The following is a 24,140-nucleotide window of genomic DNA, read 5'->3' as shown; positions in this document are numbered from 1 at the left end:
GTTGCTTGGACCCTGCACGCCATGCACATCTCTGCCAAGTGGACTGGTGTCACGAACGGTCCACCATCCTGCCCTGAGACACTGTGACAGTGACCTAAACTATTAAATTATTTTGTCTTTCATATGCAACTATACTCTATACTTTTTATATCCATCCAAGTTTTGTTTTAAATCCATCAAACTAATAAATCTGCACAGCTCATACAAGTCATGGTCTATAACATGTATCATTGTCTATTGCCCTAAACATATATTCATATATTGCCCATACACAAATATTCAAAATCTAAGTAGCAGCATCTACAAGGTGTTAGTCCAGGCTGTTATTAAAATAAAACCATCCAAGTGAATTAGTACACCAAACAGAAGGGAATAGCTCTCCAGAGACGATATGTCAGAAATTTTCCAGTAGGTCAGCAGTTAAAGAAATATCTATGATGCAAGCAAATTTTTATTTCCATGCTTCTGCAAAAGAACCCTGATGGAAGGTTACTGTCTCCCTGGTAGTTCTGCTCTTAGCAGCACTTCAGGGAAAATCAAACCCATTCCAGATTTCTTCACTGATCACTTTAATGTCATCCAACAAATGACCCTCAGTGACAGTAGGCATTTTACATTCAGTGTTTTGGCAATGTAATATTGTATACTTATACAGTAAATGCAACTAGTCGTGTCATTAATACAGTATTTTCTTAAATATTTCCTCAAAGAAAGCTAGAGAGCTGGCATGTTCATTTGTGTAGAACAATTTTCTTCAAGCCTACTTATTAGGTGGGACTTCAGAAAATATGTAATTAAATGGATATTTGGTGTATCTGACATTTTTAAAATACTTTACATAATGAAATTAAAGGTATTTATACTAAAGATGCCTATTCACATATTGAATAACACTAATTTGTCACTATAAAAGCTGTATTGATGACCATGTTCTTTTTAAAACCATGTTTTTATTTTATTTGGCATGACTAAAATTGGAGTTAGCCCAAACTGCTAAATTATTTTAACCTTTTTGCCTATGCTGTGTAATTTGGTCATTGCCTTTATTGATTAGGCTTTCTTAGGGGAGATTGGAAAAACACTCATATAGCGTCCATGTGGGCTATTCTCATTTACATTTGAGGAAGGCCCCTGATGACTCAGTGCAAGTTCTCCCATGTGCAGAAGGAACAGCCTTATGTCACATATCCCTGGAGGCTACAGATTTCCTCCCCCGTCATTACCACCACCATGGCAGTAAACACAGAAGGGGCAGGACTTTTTTTTCAAAAAATGTTAAAAAGAAGTAAATAAATAAAAGATTTTATTATGTAAATGGCAGAATGACTCTCTAATGTAAGGTTTACACTTTATTGATAGGTCTGCTTATAAGTGCAGCTAAAGTGTACAAGGTTGTTAATGTTGGAACTGATAATGTCGCACAGTACTAAGACTCAATGTCCCTGTTTTATTAAAGCTCTCAAATGCTGGAGAGGATACACTTTGGTGAAGCTGGTGATCCAGCAAACCTGGAATGGATCTGGTCCAGGATTCAAAACATTTGCTAACAACTAGCAAGTGACTTTTAAGAAAACCTATTCCAGGTTTGCTGGATCACCCAGTTTCACTGATAAAATGTTTTTTCTCCAGCCTTGAAGCTTTACTAAATCAGGCCCAATAACTCAACACATAGCCCAAATATGGCCATTGATGTTAGGGGAACATCATTACCAGAGTTCCTTATGCACTTGAAACTGTGTCTATTGTGACAAGCTTGGAAAATTTGTAATGTAGGGACGTGAGGTGCCAATGCTAAATTGAGATACCTTATTTCTAGGTTTTGGGGTACTATGTTTTATATTTGCCTGCAATGTTTTGCCCAAAAGAAAAAAAAAATGCAGTTGAATTTTTTTAGTTGAATTTATCAACAATGTAAAAAATGTTATACCCCCTGACAAGTCATATATGTATATTTTAGTAGCAAAGGTAACAATAATACACATAACAATATTGTTAGTCGAATATCGAACTGTTTGATTTGACAGCTGTTTGATCGAATTGGGGGATATTGTTCTGGTGATCGAACTTCGAACACCATTACAGTCAATGGGGGGAAAACTCAGGTTGTTTTTCGGGACTGTGTAGAACTGCAAGATCAATCAGGGGAGCAGAGCTGATAGCTCTCCTGATGACGCTTGAGCTGGGGATCCCATACTGACAGGAGGATTCCGCCATAGGAATCTTTCTGTCAATGTGGGATAACCTGTAAAAAAATTAAAGTTTGTTACACAAATCACACAATAATATTACATGGACTTTATGTACACTTTATGTAAAAGAGGCAGTTGTCTCTTTCACATTTGGCTGGATTTTTTTATGCTATTTTTTTATGCTAGTATCCGGTACTAGCAGTAAGATTGTGGTATGGCAAATATTTACCCACAACAAGTGTAATTAGAGCTCATGTCCGTATTGGGTTTTCACAAGCAGGTTTATGATTGAGATACATAAAGCTTTGTGAGTTCAATATTTACCATTATTTGTATTTGTATATTTGTTTGTGTGTCAAATAGGTTTATCTTAGATTTTACTGTATATAATAATAACTAAAAAATAACACCTAAAATGAAACTATAATCGCGCATAATATCTTGGATATACCGAATAGAAATGTGAAATTTAGGTTTTCGGGTACAATAAAAAGTAGAAAAGTAGAAGATGTATAGAACAAAAATAACAAGAGGGGAGATCATGAGAATTACATGCAAAATAGGAAAATATAGGTATACAAAATATAGTGCAACACACTTAGAAAGGCTGTGGACAGCTGAAACCAAGTTTCCATATAATAACTACAATATGTGGGGTAAACTATAACGTTATCACCAGCAGAAGTGAGTATATTAAAGAGTCATAATGCATCATAAAAAAGCAAATGAGTTTTAGCTAATGAGAAATGGGTAAAACTCAACTACATAGGTCAACATAATATAACAAATTCATGGATTCACATAAAGCTTTCATCAATTTTATGTAAAAGCCAAGAGTAAGAGAAGAAAAGACATATATTAAAAAAGGGTAGTGAAGAAAGAGGGAGAGAAACAGGGTAGGCATGTCCTACAAAATCCTATATTAGTAGAACACCCAATACAAGTTTAAAAAGACAAGAGGCTTCTATTGAAGTCAGAATAGTGCATTCATGGTGACCAGAGTCGTTTGTTGCATTTATCAAGAGCTAGAACTGTAAGGCCTTATAATAATGCAATCTGGTTTAATCCTTTATAAAATTCAAAGTAAGCTTTAACCTGTTTGATTGTTTAAAATATGGAACTAGTCAGTATGATAGTAGTCTTTGGGAGATCAGAAACAGGTCGATTAGGAAAGGTTTTACATGATTATTCTGAAGATTACAAGCAAGAACTGAATAGAAATGTTTCTATTTACCGTAACGTACATGCACCTAATAAAAGGCATGACAAATCAAGATTTTCTGCAATCACCATTTGATGCTAATTTTATTAATGTGACATTTTAATAATGAAAGATTTAAAACTAAAGCAACAGTGCTACTAAAAACAATGCTAGCCAGTCATATATTGCTCCCCGCTCACCATTCCTATGCCAAAGAGAAGAAACCCCATCATACAATGCATCCTGTCAGTCATAGGGGGCGGCTAACCTTCTGTGTACTCCAAAATCTCTGCAATGGATACTATCAGAGAAATGCAATTCATGATAGCCAAGGGTTACATGTTCTTATTACTACATCTTCTGGTCCCTACATCTCTCCATTCCTGAAAAATTAGGGTTCACAGAAGGTAGGTGGTCAGATATGTGTGACAGAGTGGCATGGCATAATAGCTATAGTTTTTTTTTTTGTGATCTTGTGATGTCGCTGCAGCAATAACATTTTAGGGGGAGCCACAAGAGTCTCCCCCCTTTATCCTACATTTTAATAAACCTACAGATCCCCTTTCAGGAGAACATAGGCTTCAAAGAACATAAGCGGGCATTTATATGTGACAGGGCACCATGGTATGGTAGGAGTGATAAAATTTTAGTTAGGGGGGTAGCCACAAGAGTCCCCTACTTATCCTACATTTGCCTTTTTCTACTGGTAAAGAGAAATAGGGGTTCACAGAAGGTATGTGGCCAGCTATGTGTGACAGAGTAGCACGTTAAGACAGGTATAGTTTTTTGTAACCTTTGACAGTGCCATTGTGATGACATTTTAAGGGGAGTTAGCCACATAAACCCTACACTTGCACTTGCACTTACATTTCTCTTTTCTTTCAGAGAAATTGGAGTTTATAGAGAGTGAGGGGATAGCTATGTGTGACAGGGTAGCATGATATGATGGGTATACCATTTTAATAATGAAGGGGGGGACAAAAGGGGTTTCCTACTGGCTCCCGCATTTCCAGTTGCCATCATCCCTCTGTTCCAGAGAAATTGGGGTTCACAGAAGGTAAGTCGCCAGCTATGTGTAACAGGCATCAGCCCCTCAGTACCTCACACTGCAGTGTCAGCAGATTTGACTCCAGGCAGTAGTGAGCGTCTCCCCCTAGGCAGGATTCTATGGCATGAGGAAGAGGGAACTGCACTGCAACCTCACCGCCAGTCTTAACGCAGCCTTGTAGTTTTGTGAACGAGCAAGTATATATTTGGGGCACTACAGCACAGAGCAAATTGACAGTACCTTAACGCTCATTGCCATTGAAGAGGCCCCCGGGAGTCCATAACATGCAAACTCAATTTGGGGACCCTGATCTTGAAATAGCCCCCCTTAATGTGTTAAAATAATACCTGATTGTTTTTAGAATCTTATGCTTGTGACCCTGTATCTTGCAACTTGTTAGGTGTAGAGGGCTTAAGTTTGGTTATTAGCATTTTATGTTTCCATAACAATCAGTGTAGGAGATATGAAAATTTATACATGGAGATAATGACACATTACATTGCAGTAATATTTTCAGCAAGAACCAGATGTTTTTGTTAGATCTGAAAAATCAGGTGGGCAGAGATGTGGAAAGTTTGCTGATCTCTCTCCAGCAGTATAATAACCAACGTTTAAATAAATCATTAATTACTGTACATGGTGCTGTAGAAAATGATTCCGTTTTCAGACACATGGTGATGAAACTCACAAGCTTTTTCCTGGCTTAGCTAAGTCTGCAGAAACAACAATGCTCTCACTTTATACTTTATATAGACAATTTATACAATTAAAATATCCAGAACTTATCTCTGGTAATTCATTTCCAATGGACAAACCAAATTATCAAATGTAGCAAATTAGAAATCCTGAGACACAGAACATTAACCAGGAGAAGCACATATCTTTCTGGCATAGTGTTTTTCATCGTTTCTTTCAAGTTAACTAAATGCATCCAATCCACCCATCTATGTCCACCTAAAAATAAGTATGCCATCTGTCAGTAAGACCTGTCCAATTATAAAGCACCTGCCCTAGAAATACTTGCTGTACTCAAAGATTTGAAAATTTGTACAATTAAAGGACAAACTTGGCAATGATTTCTAAGATTAGTATCATTATTTATGCATTATGTTGTTGGTGCCAGAGGCTGCCACTTGAAGTTTGGGGCCTGGGACTTTTTGGTGCTAAATATCAATCCAAATCCCCTCCTTGTAAGCAGTGTTATAAAGTAGAACTCCAGTCAAAATGTTATTTTTTACCTTGCAGGGAAGGATGAGAATCTCTAAGACATGTTTACATCTGTAGAACTCTGACCTCCTGTTGGAGACATCTATCTTCACTCGTCATTGACCATAAGTTATCACCAAAACAGGAGTGCACACTTTTTAATCCTTTTAAATACGTGTTACTTTATACAACTGGTAAAGGGGAATTTTCTTGCACTTAGGGGAGATTTCTTCTAATTTTGTGGTATTTGTGTGGCAAGAAAAAGGCAGAAATACCCCAGTGGGAGATTGGAAATAAAAATCTTGCAGAATTCCCTAGTATGTAACCCTCTACATGCCTGAATACCTAATCTGATTACTAAATATTGGTTTGAATCTTTAAATTCAACTTGAAATGTATACAAATGCACCAGAAAAAAAGGTTTCTTATCCTCATTTACATATTTTGGTATCTTTTTGCATTATCTTTACCTGTTTATTCTTCCAGTCTGGTGTAACCTTGAAACTTCTACTCCTAGTGTTACAACACTGCCCTAGCTGGAGCTTATGCAAGAGCAGAATTATCCTCCTAAGAAATACACTCCATCTATTCATCTTGGGTCCTATCTCTAACCTGACTGGTATGTCACAGTGGCACAGTGGAGTTTACATCCTGCTGCCCCCACAATGTTCCAGCACAAACTAGCAGTTGAAGAGGATAGTTCATCATATTAATTTAACTTAACTTCATTTCTGTTCGGATTTATATGTCTAAAAGCAGTACATTGTCTTTCATGAAAATTTATTTTACAGTATAATATAATAGTATGAGTACAATAACATTTGAAACACAAAATCATGTCAAAACAATAAATTAAATACATTTAAAAAATATAAATTTAATAATAAATTTAATAATAAACCTGACATGATTTTGTGTTTCAAACTTTAATATACTCATACTAAAATATTTTACTGTAAAATAAATTTTCATGAAGGATAATGTACTGCTTTTAAACATATAAATCGAGTGTATTTCATTCAATATAGTTACTTTGTATTGAATGCAATAAAAAATCATTTGAAATTCCAGCTCTCGCGGGGAACGTCAGCGCACTCGCCAGGGGACAGATCGAGGAAGAGGATGTGGCCAGAGGATGGCAGGACACTGGAGGATGCTGATGGGACAAGGTAAGGCTTTATTTATTTTTTTAGCGCACCCGAGTGTGGTTTAGGGTACTCGTTTCAGCTGTTTTTTTTTTTACCCCGAGCCACACTCGAGCTTCCTGCTCAGGTGGTTAATATGACGTTGAAAATAATTAGACTTTTTATTTTAAGGTTTGGGTAAACTTTGGTTAAACTAAGTTTAACACTTAAATAATCACCATTACTCTAACCATGAATACAACACACATCTATTCCAACACAACAGAAAAATGTATTTTCATTGTTATTTGAGTAGCAGTCTGTCATTAGTAATTCTCTCTTAGAGATAGTTTTGGACACTTTTGTCAGATCTGATTTAATATTTGTACCCTTCTGAAATATACTTTTTGTTGTTGAAAAGGATTTTACAATACTACAATCTTTTTACAACTTAACAATGAATAAACTGCTAAAGTACCCTTTCCAACTGTCAAAGCTGAAATTTAGAATTTATTTATTTATTGTTAGTGTTTAGTTAGGAAAATATGTTTTCATGGTCACTTACTTGAAGCTTTTTAAAGTGTTTGAAGTATGCATGAATATAAACCAATCCCAGGTGACTTGAGTATAAACCGAGGGTACACAAAATGCAGCTGTCACTGCATCAGTAATTAACTGAAATGCCGATAAAATTATTTACCCATAGTGTGTTATTTTTAAAATGTTTAAAGGGAATGAAAAAACTAAAATTTTTATTTTTCTAATGCTATTTTTAGGTAAAAAAAACATTTTTTACTCAATTATATATGGTAATTGCAAAGCCCCTGACCAAAGTAATGTTACCAAAAATGCTGGGGGCTCAAGGGGACCCTAAATTACAAAACATAGAAAATCAAAGTATTGCCTTTTCTCAGTCAATGCAAATTTTATCAACTTTCCCTTAAATTATCTAAATTTCCATTTACAGTATTTATGTAATAAAACGTATCCATCACTTTCATATGTAGCAATTTATTTAAATTCACAAATCCTTGTGTATTAATATGTTTGGGGAATCTGTACAGAATGCTGTTATCTTTTTCAGAATCAGGCTGAAAAATTTTTTAGAAGATTTCTAGAACATGAGAGAACATTAAAAACAACAATACAATATGGTCATTGGGTAGATACTTCTTTTTACTCTTTCTCCCTAGAGGTTAGAAATGTCCCCCCTAAAAATGTCATATCCAGATTACAGTACTATGACAAGAAAGAAATACCTATGTAAAAGCTAACACATTGGTTTTGATCTATTTTAAAGGGAACACTGTAGCTGTAGTTGCCACATATGCCAAATGTTTGCAGTCCCCTTCTGCTAAAGAGTTGATATTTTAGTAGTGAATTTGAGAGTTCAAAAAACTCTTAGTGGTAAATCCTGGCAAACAGACAAAAGCCACTCGTGCCTAACAAGACCAGATTGGGTAGAATTTATACCAAGGTGTGATGCCAGAGGTAATTCCTCTAGTTCAATCCCACCGGTTTATCATTTTGTAAATATTAAGCTCCAACATGAATGAGTAAAATGGCTACACAAATTTAACCTAAAATTATTGGTCACACAGGTATGTGCAAACTGGTGAGTGTCAGTTCATTGGGACAAACTTTCCTTTACCTGGATAGGCCATATTACGTTAATGAAGAGGACTATAGTCCCCAAACATTTATGTTACGTATGTGACCTTATTCTTTTTACGCGGATCTTTTTTTTCACCACAGAAAAATATCACCTTTATTGGCCCAAATGCAGACATAATCTCCACCTTCATATACCTCCCTAGCATAAAAATATAAAATGAAGCCATGATTTGGCAGATCACTACACTAGCACCTTTTAAGTGTCATGATAGAATTTGTACCAGGCCCCATACTGATGCAAACTCCTTAAGTTTATTTGTGTTTGCTAAATAGGCTGATAAGCTGAATTAATTTGGCCCAATTAAAGGATCTTGTATTTCACTAGAACTATGTTTTGCATGCCAGCTATGGTTGATAATCCCCTCCCCCCCACACAATATCACAATATATTTAAGTAGAACCCTCTCTAGTTGTGTATTGATGGTATACAAGTTATTTGTCTCTACAAATTTCTCTACACTACTAAAGCCTATTAGAGATTAAGAAAGGCATACTTAAGACCTACTTAGCAAATTAAAAAAAGTGCACCCTTAGTACATGTTTTTGACTTTAAAAGCATAAAAAAGAATAATCCAATCCAGATGAAACACAACTACAGTAAAGAAAATAGTCCCATGCTACAGTGGTGGATAATGGCACTTTTCAACTACAAATGCAATTATCAACAAAGTTTGGTGCCTGAAACCAAGGTAAATAAATTAATTACGGTATACACCCTTTTTTTTTTTTTTTTTTTTTTTTTTTATATGTTAGTTATACCACCAATAAATTCAGTTAAAATGCAAGATTTATTTATTTCAAACATAAACAAACATTGGCAATGTAAACAACATAAACGGACATAAACATATAAATAGTTAAAAAGATAACAAGATCAAGGCAGGTAAATACATGGTTTTACATCTAATACTTTAATTATACATTATATAGTTTAATTTAGTAATGCATTTACCAGAGTGTTTTTTGCTTCCTCCAGTTCCTCCTGTTTTTTGCTTCCAGAAACTATGATTTAACAAATAAATTGTATAGATTTCTTCTAACCATGTATGTGTATAGTGAAAACAAGACTTCATGAAAACATTTGTCAAGATATCATCATATTAAAACGAATACCGCCTTTTGAAAGCTGCAAGATTCTCCCAAGAAAATGTATTGATGTTTCCGTTTTATAGTAGAGACGGCAAGTCATGAAATGACATGGGAATATATTATTAAGGGAAGGGAAGAGCCTTATTATTCCATATTATTTAGTGGAGTGTATGGAGCCAGCAAATCCTCAGTAAAAAAAAAACAGACCACAGGAGATGTATTATGGGGTGGTCAAGCTGCTAACTAATATATAAAACAAACCAAAGTTTTGGTGCCACATTCTTCAAATGCAACATGCACTCTAGGTATGCCTGATATCGGCATATCGTTTTCTAATAACTATTTAAGACACTTAACCAAATGAGGTATACTATGTGGGAAATGGCATCACTTGCTGACACATCCCTTAATGGTTTACAGATTCGAGGGTAGAATTTAAATATTTTGCAGTCAAACTACTTGATATTCCCATAATATTGGCAAACTAAAAATGAGTTCTTATTAAAACACATATCCAGATTTCATTGGAAATTTTTCACAAATCCCTGACTATGATTGTTGAATTGAATTTCTACTCTTACTGATAATATGCTGTTAGATAATACATTCTGTTTTCATCAGTATTTATTTAGCCAAATTCATGGTGGAACTTGCTTTGGGCTGATATAGTAAAGCTGCCTGCACAGTTCTATATGGGTATGTGTATGTTGGAATACAATAGGAATATATATATATATATATATATATATATATGTAATAAAACTTAGATGTACTGTAATGGTTAACCATGAGAGGATTTTTATAAATTATTTTATCTGCATCACTCACTTACTAAATATGTCATGTGCAGTTTTAAAAGGCTTTGCATATCAATCTACAAAGAACTGTATCTCACCTGACATCCTCACTTGTCATGGTCACATCCACTCATTCTTACCAATACTTTTGTCATTTTCTGTTATGGCTGCCATATGTTGCCAAGCAACTACACTCCATTATGCTCTTGTCTTTATGTTTCTTTCTTCATTCGCTATCAGGAGACCTTGAAACCACTGCCTTATTGAAGTGCCTTAAAGCTTACGTATGTAGAAAGCATACCTGAAGTATAATGGCATCAGAGAAATAGTCAACTAAATAATTATTATTATTTGATTTATATTATTTAAGATATATGACTGCATAAAATCTAATCACTTTACTTATTTTGTTACATGATAGTTTCTATGTACCTTTCTAATTATAATATAAACAAACTGTCCTTTGTTTATATGATTACCTATAAAGGCAAAAAAATGTGTTACTGTAGTTAGAAGAAGACTTTTTTAATCAATACTATTTAAATAGGAATGAAAGTTAATGTAAAATAAAATGCATAAAATGCAACCAGGCTGGTTGATCATTGCAGACTAAAATAAAAGTACCTCTCTGAATACTATTTTAAAAATAAACTCACCTGTCCTTGCTGTTACGGGTGCCACCATCTTCAACTAGTTCAAGTCCCAGGTCTTCACCCATCTGGATTGGCCAGGCTGGAATGATATAACTCTTTGCATGTGTGAATCATACACATACCTAATCACATGTCCCTTCTGCAATAAAATCCTTCCTTTTACATATTTTCTTTTTTTTTTGCACAGGTTTGCACTTAGTTTTAAATTTTGCAAGAAAATACTGTTTTACTCTTATTTACACGCTTAATGTATTTAAAGATGCCAATCATGTCCCCCTTTCCCTTTGTTTCTAAATACTGTACATACTTAGTTTCTGATTTATTCCTCAGACTTGTCACCATTTTTGTTGGAAGTCTTTGCATGTTGTGTATATTTTTTTGCCAGTCAATGTATTTTTGTAAGTTATTTTTTTTAGAAACAGAATACTATATTTTAAATTAGGTATATTCAAAGTTCTTTATATTAGGATTATAGCCTTCTTCCTCCTTGCTTGTCAAGTAATTAATGTATCCAACTAGTGATGCATCCCAAAATTTTACCTAATTTAAGAGGATTTTTTCTCTCTTACATGGGTAACCTTTTTACTTCAGTTTTTTTTTTTTTTTTTTACTTATCACAACTGTACTCCTATCTCAATAGTCCCATGTCTACATGCATACAGTAGAATTAGTTGACTAGCAGCTTTCCTAAACTTATTAAATGTCAACAAGTATTGTAACAGTGTAACATGTATTCAATTCAACAAATTGAAGCATACTTTTTTTCCTGGCATTACCTCTCATAACATAAAACATATACACAATAAACATATTGTGCAATACTGACAAACTTTTTTTCTAGACATTTGGGGGAATGTGCTTGGTAATTTGCTTGTCAAGTAGTTAAGGGTGTTTGAAATGACTATAGAATACTCTGACTTGGAACATATCCGATATATATGTGAAATGCTATGGTCATCTGACTGCCATGTTACAGACTTTGAATTTAACTTTCCATGTGCTTTAAGTTCAAAAGCTCACCTAATTTGAGAATTTATTATTCCAATATATTTCTCCAATCCTCTACATGCCTCTGTTCTTAGCTTATATATAAATAGAACACCATTCCTATTTTACAGGTGCTTGCATGGCACACAATATTTTGTGATTATACATTTTTGTTTTATTGATACACAATGGTGTAGTAATGGTTTATGCTGTCTATCCACCACCAATACAACCTCTCTTCTCTACCACTAAATGTCCTTCAACTTGAGTACTCTTTTACAGACTTACTGTGCCAATCCCCTGCTTCTAAAGCCACTCTCATGGGCCCATGAAATTTAGGTTTGTACCTGAAAAGCATTTTTTATTATCTTTAGAGATTTAGGATATGGTTCAGCTTTAGCTTTAGCTGTTAAGGTTTTTCTGTTATTTTACTATCGAGGAATGCTGGTATTTCTTACTTGACTTGACTTCCTTGACTCCTCACTGACCCTTGATGTACTTGGCTGTGACGTTTATTGAAAATTCCTATACCTTAAAACAACCAATGGCATGTTCCAGGTACCTAGATATATTCAAATTCCATTTCCATTTTGTGTAACACAGTTTACTCAAAATAAATATTAAAAAACAAGACGCAGTATGCAGCTTTTTAATTAATTTTTAACAATAGGTGAACATGAAAACATCTCTATTCTTTAACACTGATCAACTATTTCTCCGTTCTTAATGCGTTTCATCAATAAAGCTTTTATAACAGTATCAACAAAAGGGAAAGGGGTTAAAAATAATAAAATTATACCTAATGGGTACAACAAAAATCCCACATCATGTGATTTCACGACCCATCTGCACTTACTCAAAATTTCAAAAAGATCTCTCCATATCATTTAAATTTGAAAGTTTACATTTGTGGTACAAACACAAAGGTCAATCCCATTCCAAAAGATACTTAATACAGTGAAGTCAATGCCTAGTCCCAGTGGAGGTACATGATTTTATATATTAACCACTATAATGTATCATGAAACACTCAATTACTACTTATTGAGAACCAGGGTGGTCTTTTTTTTATTTTTGACTAATGAACGGTATGTACAAGGGCTGTTTGACAAATGTTGAGCCTCAACCATAAAGACAAAAGCTAGAAACTTTATTTTCAATACATTTTCAATATAATCTCCATGAAGCAGAATGCACCTCTTAAATCTTTCTAGGCCTTTATACCCCTTTTATAGAACTCAACATCTTTGCCCTCAAAGAAGTCCTATAATTATCTATTATAGATAATAGTCCAATGGAGCCATATCTGGCAAATAAGGTGGGTGTTCTAACAATTCAAAGCCGCATTCATGAATTGTGGCCATTGCAACAGCTGACTTGACGTGTGCTGGCGCATTGTCCTGATGAAACAAAACGCCTTTTGTCAACTTTCCTTGTTTTTACCTTCAATTCCTCCTTTAACTTTTTTATTAATGTGGAATAATAAGTCCCTGTGACTGTTTGACCCTTTTCAAGAAAAGTCAATCATCACTACACCATGAAAATCCCAGAAGACAGAGGCCATGAACTTCATTGAGGATTTTGTGATCCTTGCCTTCTTTGGGGTAGGAGAACCTTTGTGTTTCCATTGTTGAGACTGCTGTTTTGTCTCTGAATCGAAGTACTGGATCCAAGTCTCATCCATTGTTATGCATTTTTCAAGAAATTGCTGCTCATTTTTGTTGAAATGCTCGAGAAGGCTTTGGAGCATCTCACCCGTTCTCTCTTTTGGTCAGGAGTCAGAAGTTTCGCAATCCATCTTGAAGAAAGTTTCCTCATTCCAAGTTCTTCAGTAAGAATGTGGTAAACTATTTCATTTGAAATCCCCTCACTCTAAGCAATGCTTTTGGTGGTCAATCTTCTGTCTTGGAGGACAATATGGTGAATTCTGTCAATCATTTCCTGGGTTGTGACAACTTTGGGTGCTCCAGACCTTTCTTTGTCACAAAGGCTTTTTCGACCTTGTTTGATCTCTACAACCCATCTTTTGACAGTGGAATAAGAAGGAGAATCACCTTTTAACACTTCATGCATCTCTTTATGTTTTAGGCCCTTTAAGTAAAGGAATTTGATGACTGCTCTGTGCTCGATTTTCTCCATCCCAAAAAAAAATCACTAACATACAATTTTTAAATTTGTTTAAAAAATATTATATAATAGATATACTTATACATTTATGGGTAAATTTCATCTAAGGCTTTATATTTTTTATTAATTTACAGAATTTTTCCAAATATTTTTATTATTTATATGTTAGGCTCACTACTTGTCAAACAGCACTGTATAAGCACTTTCCCATTAAATTGATGTTTCCAAAAGGGAAAGTTAATATTGACCTGGGTATTACCAAAATGTGCCTAGCCTCCGGTTTAAACCAAATGATCAAGAGAAGGACAAAATAGAGACAAAAGAAGAAAAGGAGAGGCTTTTATGAGGCAGTTATACACTTTCTAATATAAAACATACATTTTTAATAAATTGTAAACGTTAAAAAATATATTAGATTAAAACAGTATTCGAATAGTGTAAGCGGATCATATTATAACACTTTCAGTACCATTTAACTTTTTGTACATCTAAAAAGTAGACAAAAGTACAGAGATCAGAAAGGGTCTCCCACCCAGACATGTTTAGCCCAAAAAGGCTTCCTCAGGGGAGTGTGGGGGACCCCAAAGCCACAAGTTGATGGTAAGCATCAGCAATATTCGAATTCTTTAAAAACAGCGAATACCAGCTGCTGGGAATTAACTGCAGATCCAACTGATAAGGAAATTGTTGTGTTTTTGTTGTGGCTTGCAGATATTCAATTTGTCAAGTAGATCTTGTTTTAGGCATATAGTTACTAGTGTTGGTCGAATAGCTCACTATTCGATTCGGCAGCTATTCGCTCGAATATAGCAAAAAAATTTGGGTGGTCGAACATCGAATTCGAACACCATTAAAGTCAATGGGAGAAAAATTCGGGTTTGTTTCAACACTCTGTAGAGCTTCTACAGCCTCGAAACAGGTGTAAAAAGATACATTGTAAAAGGATACATTGTAAAAGGATAAATAAAAATATACATTATAAAAAGATACATAACACTATTACATACCCCTGTACTTCACATGAATAATAAAGTGCACCTGTCAAATCAATTTTAGGCTAAAGCTAGGTACACACTTCCAATAATTATTGTTAGAAAATGAACGATTGTGACCCATCAACGAATATGCACGATTATACTTGAACAATCATATTGTGCACAATTCTGTACATGCTGTAACAAAAGGATCGTTCATATATAATCCACCAACAGCGTCCACACACTAGATACAATCGTTTGAACGATGCAGGGAGGGACATGTAAAGGAGAAAGTGTACCGCAGAAACATGCACGATCACTGAACGACACGATACTGTACACACATTATGATTCATAATGTCATTGTCGGATAACCTGTAAAAAATAAAAAAAGAACAAGTTTAAAATGAAAAACACATACAAAAAAAAATGTAGAAAAAAAAAAAAAATTTTACAGCCATATTCGGATCGAATATAGGGACAACCCGAATTCGAACATCAACACTAATAGTTACCCAGTGGTTGTCATAAATATCATAGATGGAACTTTCTCAAGAATGTATACAAATCCTCAAACTAGTAACTATCTGACCACCAGGTGTACTGGAGGACATAAGGAAAGTCTGATCCACAGCTTCCTTTGTATATGCACCTCATAGCTAAGACATACATCATACAAATAATAGATATTCAAATATTCCCTAACCACTTCCCATCAACATAAACCAGACAGATTCTTTATATATGTGTATTAATATTACTGCATATGCTAACCTAAATTACATTAAACAATAAAATACTGTAAGTGTTTCAGTACCAAGCATTAAACTAGTATCATCAGCTACCTCCCATAATTTCCAAATCTTTGTAAATACATTTTACAGCCTATTCTAACTTGTTACACCCTTTTCTTCAAACATCAATGGCACATATTAGTTAACTCCTATTGCCAATGTATACCATTCATGTTAAAACATTTTCTCCCCTAAACAAATTTGATTTGATTTTATCACTTATTTTTCACAATGTAAATAACAGTCGACATCTCAAACTTCTTATAAAACCCAAATATAAATATTATTCATCAAATATAAAGTTTAATAACATTCAAATATAAATCAATGAATGCATTCCAAATGAAATTATTTTTACCATGACTTTATTAGACCACCTTTACAGAAATTTCTAGACTGTCAACATTGAATTAATTTTATTTTACTTAACAGAAGAAAAGTATATATATATATATATTTATATATCAATAACCTAATTCAATCCCGGGTGGGTCATAGCTCATAATTTATATATCAATTTACTTGCCTTTTGTAAGCTTTTTAGCTTGTTGTTCATAGTCTTTGCTGTCAGTACAGTCTCTTTTTAATTTGCGATATTGTGAATAGGGTATACTTTTTTCAAAGCTTTCGAATGGGCACTACTTGCTGACAAAAATCTATTCTCTGTGGTATCTTTCCTAAAAAACCTTTATTCAGTGAGGGGAATTTCAAAATCCAGGAATTAAAAATGCTCACAACTATATTTACACTGCATCACAAAAAAAATATATTGTCTGCTACTTAGTCTAATCCATGTAACCTATACTAAATCAAGTGCGCTGAATCCAAATCTGAATCTGAATGAATCTGAATCAAAACCTGATTCTGCCTAGGACCTCAGGATCTTAAGTTAATTTCATGGCCCTGATTTAATTTTGTTGCTCTACAAGAGTTTCTGAACAATTTCCCCTGTAATTATTTGCTCATGTGTTTCCAAGAAAGTACTTCACAATGGCTTTGAATGAGAACCAAGCATTCTTTTCTGACATTTTATTGATGAAATATTTACTTTGATGAGCTGCCAAATCTGTGGACCATTAAACACACCGGCCTTTATTTCAAATGTCAGGCTAAGAAATGCCAAAATGAGGTACTTGAAACAGTCTCCTTCCATTGGCCAAGCTTTAACGAACTGCTTCATCAGACCCAGTTTCATGTGCAGAGGCAGGAATATAATATTCTTTCTATCAACAAGTGGCTCATGTAGAATTTTTGAATCACCTGGTTTTAGGGCAGATCTTGGAGGCCAGTTCCTTTCCACCCAATGCCTCTAATGAGCTCTGCTGTCCCACATGCACAGATAACAAGGATACTTGGTCTATCTGCATTGCTGACCAACAAGGAAGCATACCATTTTAAGGTCAACACAGATGACCCAATTGTGTTGGTGATATTGCAACAACTCAATGTTGTTGAGTTGATGTAAGTTTTTCTCACGCAGTCTTGATGTTAGGAGTGCTGAAGCCTTCTTTGTTAGTCCCAAATAACATGCCAAATCACTCAACTCATGCTGATCAAATTCCTTAAGAACAGAGTTCTCTTCAATTTCAAACTTCATCATTGTTGTCACCTAGTTCATCACCATAATCATGTTCTTAAAAAAGGGGTAGTGTAAGGAAAACCAGCACTGGGATTTCATCTGAATGAGCCACTGGGTGTGTAGACTAGGATACTCTATGTTACATTAACCATAGGGTTACCAAATAGCATTCTATCACGTGTTCCCCTGCTGATGTTCGTCCCTTGACTGGGAATGGTGAAACTGCTACAGTTATAACAAAATGAATCAGGGTTGTTTAGGCACTTACGACTAGAAACAGCAGAGCCAGACATGATCTGAAAGAAAGGAAATACGTGTGTAAGTAGAAAAATAAATTTAAAAATAAAAATAAATTAAAATGTAAAACAGCACACAACCTCTGCTATACAAATCCATGCTACAGTAATGGCATTAAATAAAGCGGTAGAGAAAAAAACCTGACATGATAGAAGAAAACTAACTGCACTTTCAGAATTAGCATACATATTTTAGTGTAAATAAGCTTAAAAATTGAGTCCTTGTTCAACACACCTTGTTATACACCAGATAGTGTTTCAGGCACTTGCTTTTGTGTTTGTGACTCTCCTCTGTCTCCCGCTGCAGAAACCAACAGTACTCGCACATCATGTTGGTGTTGCACCGGCCTTGATATCCTGTTTCCATAACAGAAATGTCCTGGTGGAACCTCTTCCCTTTTTCATCACTCACATCATGCAAATTTTGTGAGAAGTCCAGATGGGAATGTAAGAAATTAATTTTAAATGACAAGTTCAGCATGGTTTTCAGCTCGCTGGTTGCCCAGAAAGTTTTGTGCAACTAGCACAAATGAATCTCAAGCAGCAAGTTCAAGTGGGTCCTGTTTGTCTCTAAATGTGGCATCACGCCTCAAACTGCAGATTTGGGAACCAAAAATAATGCCTGCTTTCAATTTAGCATCTGTTATAACTTTTCCAAACTTGTCCTTCAGATACTGAAAGCAATACTATCATGATCCATTGCAATGACAAAGTTTTTCATTATTTTAAGTTTAATATGAAGTAGCGGAAGGTAAACTTTCTGTGGATCAATGAGTGATTTATGCTTCACAATATACTGGCCAACAGTCTGTTCAGGTCTGGGTGGCCATTCTTTCACTTTGTAATGGTTGCTGCCTTCACGACTTTTCCACAGGCACAGAAAGCACATATATTTTGTTTATCCCAATTGCAGGCCAAGGAGTGCCACCACCTTCAGGTCACCACAAACGTTCCATTTGTGTTCTGAATAATTAATCAATTTCAAAATGACCTCCATGGATTTGTTTGTCTCTTTCATTCTCCCGGCATGAGCAAATGGAACAGAAGGTTTTTCGCTACCTTTATGCAGCAATACAGCTTTCAAACTTGCTTTGCTCAAGTCTTTGAACAATCTCCACTGCTCTGGTATGTATTCGCAACCTAACTCCATCATCAGACCGCTCACGTCAGTACAGAAGCAAATGTTGTTTTCCAGCTTGTAATAACCTGAGAACTTTGTGTGACGATCACGAAAGTGTTAAGTTGTCATTCCTTTTTATAGCATATTGTAGTAGATTTCTCTTTTGACAAAGACAGGTCCCTTACTAGATCATGTAAATCTGATTGGCTTATAAAATGTGGCTTACCCTCTTCAAATTGGGTTTATAACATTTATTAACATCAACATCATACTCCTGTTCCTTATCTGACATGTCACTGTCAGTAACAACAGATGTAGGAGGGACTGGCATTGGATTCTCTGCATCATGTGGCACTGGCTTTTAGAGCAGATTCACAATCAGGATAGACGATTTTTGACTTAGTCTTCTTTGAAAACCCAGCAATTTTACTCATACAGAAGTAGAAGTCCAAAAGATGGTCTTTTGGCTCACGCCAAACCATAGGCACAGCAAAAGGCATTTTATTGCTTTTCCCATTCAACCATTGTGTTAGGCCAACGTAAGACACCTGACAGCAGATATCAGGGGGGCCCAGCTTTTATCCTGATCTCCAATTTCACATCTAAAGTAATATTTGTAAGCAAATCTCACCCCCTTGGTTCGGTACTTGCGTTGATCACACAGAGTATATTTGCCACAAATGTAGCAAAGCTGCGGCTACCCATCTTTAGCTCAAAACACTCCCAATGGCCTAGCTGTACTATCCAATAAGATGGTTTCGCACTAGAGACAAGCCCTTGGTCCATCTAGCCTTATATACCTATTTCTGACGTCAGCTTACTAACTTTCCCACACATGCCCAGCCACTGCATGCCACCAGGGAACGTGATTCAGCTGAGACGGCAGCAGGCAAAGTGGTAGCTGCAACTGTTGTAATGTTCCCATGTAAAAATACACTTCCCAATTACCGACCATTTGAACAGCTATAGCGCGCATATAACTTAATATCTGTAAATGATAGGCAAATAAATTCTGAGTTTAGATTTGGAATCAGAACACCCGATATCATGTAAATCACATGTGTTATTCCCAGTAGCAAAATCGTTGTTGTGGCATGGTTATTAGTAAATTTCAAATTGACTGTATTTGTTTGTAACTTTTTGAAAAACTCTTTCAATTCTATCTCCAAATCTGTCCAGATTGCCATTTCATCTATGTATTGTCACCATAAACAAATATGGCTGACCTATATTTTGAGGGGATTATCTGCAAACAGAGTTCCCACCTCCCCAGGTACAGGTTGGCATATGCTGGGACACACTTGGTCCCCATAGCTACTCCCTGTACCTAGGGGTAAATCCAATCATCAAAAATAAAAACATTTCTGAATAATTCGTATCTCGACCATTCAATCAATGTGGGATACTTAAATATGAGGTTTCAATATCTACTGCCACCAAAAATGCATTCTTTTGTACTTTTAAATCCTAAAGTATTTTTAACACATCCAGGGTGTTAAATAGAAAGGAAAACCACAGACATATTAACATAAATAATTGTCTGTTAACTCACTAGCCCTTTCCTAAATGCATCCCATCCCTGAAACAATGGGTCTCTCTGGAGGCTTTTTTGTGTTTTTATGAATTTTTGGGCAAACTGTAAAAGGTTGGCAATTTCATACTTCTTTATTATTACATTGTCATCATACTCATTTTTAATGATGGTATATTATCAGGAAACGATGAATTTATTTGCGTTTTGTTACCAGTCTTCATTAATTAATTTTTTGAGACACATATTACTGTACTGAGCTACATCCATACCTACCACGTTACATTTATCTGCAGGTTATATTATGATGTGCATATTCTCCTGTAATTTCTTTAGTGCTTTTTTCTGTACTTTAGTTTTACTTTTGCAGAGTAACTTTGTTTTCATCCAATTATTCAATTTCTATACAAACAGCCTTTAAGAAAGCCCAACGATTTGTGTTTCTTAGTAGATCAGGGAAGCCTTTTGATTTCTTTCGCTGAATGTCATTTTCTAGTCTTTTGGTTTTTCTAATCTCATTTTCTTCCTTTGACATTTAATAGCTAGAGATATTAACTGCCTCTAACTTTTGGAGGGATTTTGATTCCCTTTGTGTATTTACCGATGTTCCTTGTTCTCATTGTGTTACCCTGTTTTGCCATTTTGTAATTTGTCTAAAAAAGTTGTTTTGGGTTTGGCCCCTAAGTGTTCAGTGCTACCCTTGCCATTGGTTTCCTTTTTCTCTACTACCTAACTAATTAATACCAATAATTTAGGGGGAAAACATCTTCTCCATTTCCCTTATCTGCTTTTTTTGTGTGTGTCAGGGGGTAAATGTACAGCTTACACTGCTCTGCTATTCTCAGCAGCTGCCTCAGCAGCGTAAGGGAGCTAGAGTGCTGACAGGTGGCAAAGCTGTTCATGATGGCAGGGCAGTGTAAACTTGGCAGACACTTCTCTGCCATTCCCAGCAGCTCCTGTGTAGGCACTGTAAGGAAGGCTGCGTGCACTTCCTGCTGGTCGCGCTCCTGCTGTCACACTGGCTAGCTGTAGAGCAGTGTAAGAAGGGCCGCGGCCATCATTGTGGCAAGAGAAAAATATATGTTAGCAATTGCTTATCCATCATCCAAGATATCAATTTCAGTGGAGTACCATCTTGTTTAATACATACCTGATATTTTTTTATATATTTTTGATAATTTATTATTATTATTTTTATATGATTTTCAAAGCAATTATAAAAATTTGCTGTTTGCATGTATACATGCTTTTTACAACATGTAAGTGTGTTTATATAATCCTTTTAAATTGTGATTATTTGTGCTCTAAATTATATAATAGATTTATAGGCCCCTGGATTTTTGTAGAAATTAAAAAAAAACATGTATTTTAGAGGACTGAAGTGTGCAAGTCTCAACTATATTTTTTCACTTAAATGTATAAGTCTTAACCATACGTATGCAAGCAAATTGTTAATTTTCAGACTGTTCATTACTTTAATGGTTTGTTTTGTGTCTTGCTGTCTTGCTTTGTGGTTGCCCATGATAACATGATTGTTGTATTTAATTTTATGATTTTTGTGTTTAATACAAATTCTCACATTTTATAGTTACTAAATAAGTGATATTTGCCAAATTTAAAGTCACTCGCCAAAATAGTTTATTTATAATTTCTTTTCTAAGCAGACTTAACCAGTGATTTTTTTTACTGTATTCGGTTGAGATTTCCTTTCATTTCCCATCATATGGCAGAAGGTTGTAAACGTACATGATATCTCATTACATGCACCCTTTATTATGGGCACAATTGTATACAGTGTAATGGGAATTATGCTTGCCATTTTCTGTAATATCCTCTTTTGTAGGGTAATATTCAGTCATGAACAAGTTTAAAGAATAAATATTTATAACATTGTCATTGGTGTTTTAAAATTATCAACTTCTTGTTGTTAGGTCTTTTATGGAAGCATAGTTGATAAAATTCCCAGTAAAAAAAAATATTTTAAATAGGTCTTCATTACATACATTTTTTTTATCAAGGCAGTTTAGGAAGTAATAGTAAAAACTCTGGAAGTATCAGCATCACAAGTGGGCCTATTACTTTTATATTATTTATAAATAAATAAATACATTTTAATAACTTTTTTTCACATTTCCTGGGGAAGCCCCCCCCTCCCCCTCTGTATTTACTGCTTCGGCGGTAAAGACTGAAGGGGAAACTTACAACTTTGTGAGATCTTTGCATCACATATCCATAAAGAAAAGGGGGAGCCAAGACAGCATGGGACTAGCTGGGCTTGGTTTGTGGATGGATCTTTTTCACCCATAAATGTAAGGGATTTTTTTTTCATGCAAATTCCTTTTCACGATGGCTGAAGATCATAGGAAGGAAGAACAGAAGAAGGAAGATGGTGACACCCCCTGCGATGGAATGGAGATAGATGAGTAGTATGGGGTTAGTTCAGCTTTAGGAGAGGTTATCAACTAAAAAAAAGAATTCCCAAAACAAACGAAAAGGAAAGCAACAAATGAGTTTGTGCACAAAATGTGCGCATTAACAAAAGCATTGTTTTTTTTTTTTTTGTTTGTTTTTTTGGTAACAACAAAATATAAAAAAATTAATGCAAACCAATATGATAAATATAAATGTTGCTTTAAATTATACGGTGTAATGAGCAGGCATGCCCTAAGGAGGCTCTATCCTCATCTTTTGTTTAAAGGCTGACCTCCTATAGTGAATCCATATTGGTATTCTAGAGAGATTTAGGCACAAATATAGGGTTGTATCATTTTTACAGATAATGTTTCTTTACCACTAAACATTTGAATATAGTTTAAAATCACATATTTAAATTCATTATTAAGACAACAATAAAAATGCTTCAATACCAAATTTGCTGGGTTTGTACAGTCTGAAGAAGCAGATGGTGCTCAATGAAAAGTGACACTGTTTTTTTAATCCATTGCTTAAGGTACATATGGCCTTGATTCATCATTAGGTGATTATTTAGTAACTTTTTAATGCGATTAGACCAATTGTATGTGGTTGTCTACTTTCCACTTCCTCCACTGGAGAAAGAACCACACCACAAACAACCACACAAGGGCTTTAGCTAAGTTCATAATTACGGAGGTAAAGATATTGTGAACTGCCAACTAGGAGAATATCAGCACAAAACCAACAAGCCAAAACTAGGCATGTCTGGGACTTGTTGTTCACCAGAAAAGGCTAAAGTAGGTTTCTGGGCTTTCCTGAGGCCTAAATAAGTCTTGGTCCTCTAACACTGGGGAACAAATGTTTTGTTGACTTCAACTTTTAAGCTTTTTTTACAGTTGTCATGGAATCAAAAATAGGTAATAATGCATCAGTGGAGATACCTATTTAAAAGACAACTCTAGAGTGAGACTTTCCTTCTTTGGATAGGTTTCCTCTCACTTTCTGTTGTCTTGGAGGCAGGGAGTGAGTGTAAGGATAGGGACAAACAATACAGACAGCAGTAAAAACCTCACAGTGGGTCTACTCCATCCCACACATCCCCACAAACAAAATGCCTGGTGTTCTATCAACAAATGTAATCACTCTTGGATAGGTATAAAAAAATAAAACAACCTTTTTATTGGCTAAAGTCTTCCCCACAATATCTGAATACAGTATGAGCTATCCCCCTCTTATATTGGTCACTGTAGCATCAAGTCACATTAGACCTAAAAGAGATGCAACTATCTATGCCAATGTATATTAGAAGTTTTAAAAACACCTTGGGGTTTGT

Source organism: Pyxicephalus adspersus, chromosome 9, assembly GCF_032062135.1.
Source record: "Pyxicephalus adspersus chromosome 9, UCB_Pads_2.0, whole genome shotgun sequence".
Classification (NCBI taxonomy): domain Eukaryota; kingdom Metazoa; phylum Chordata; class Amphibia; order Anura; family Pyxicephalidae; genus Pyxicephalus; species Pyxicephalus adspersus.
The sequence above is the reverse complement of the archived record's forward strand: the minus strand, read 5'-3'. Positions refer to the sequence as shown.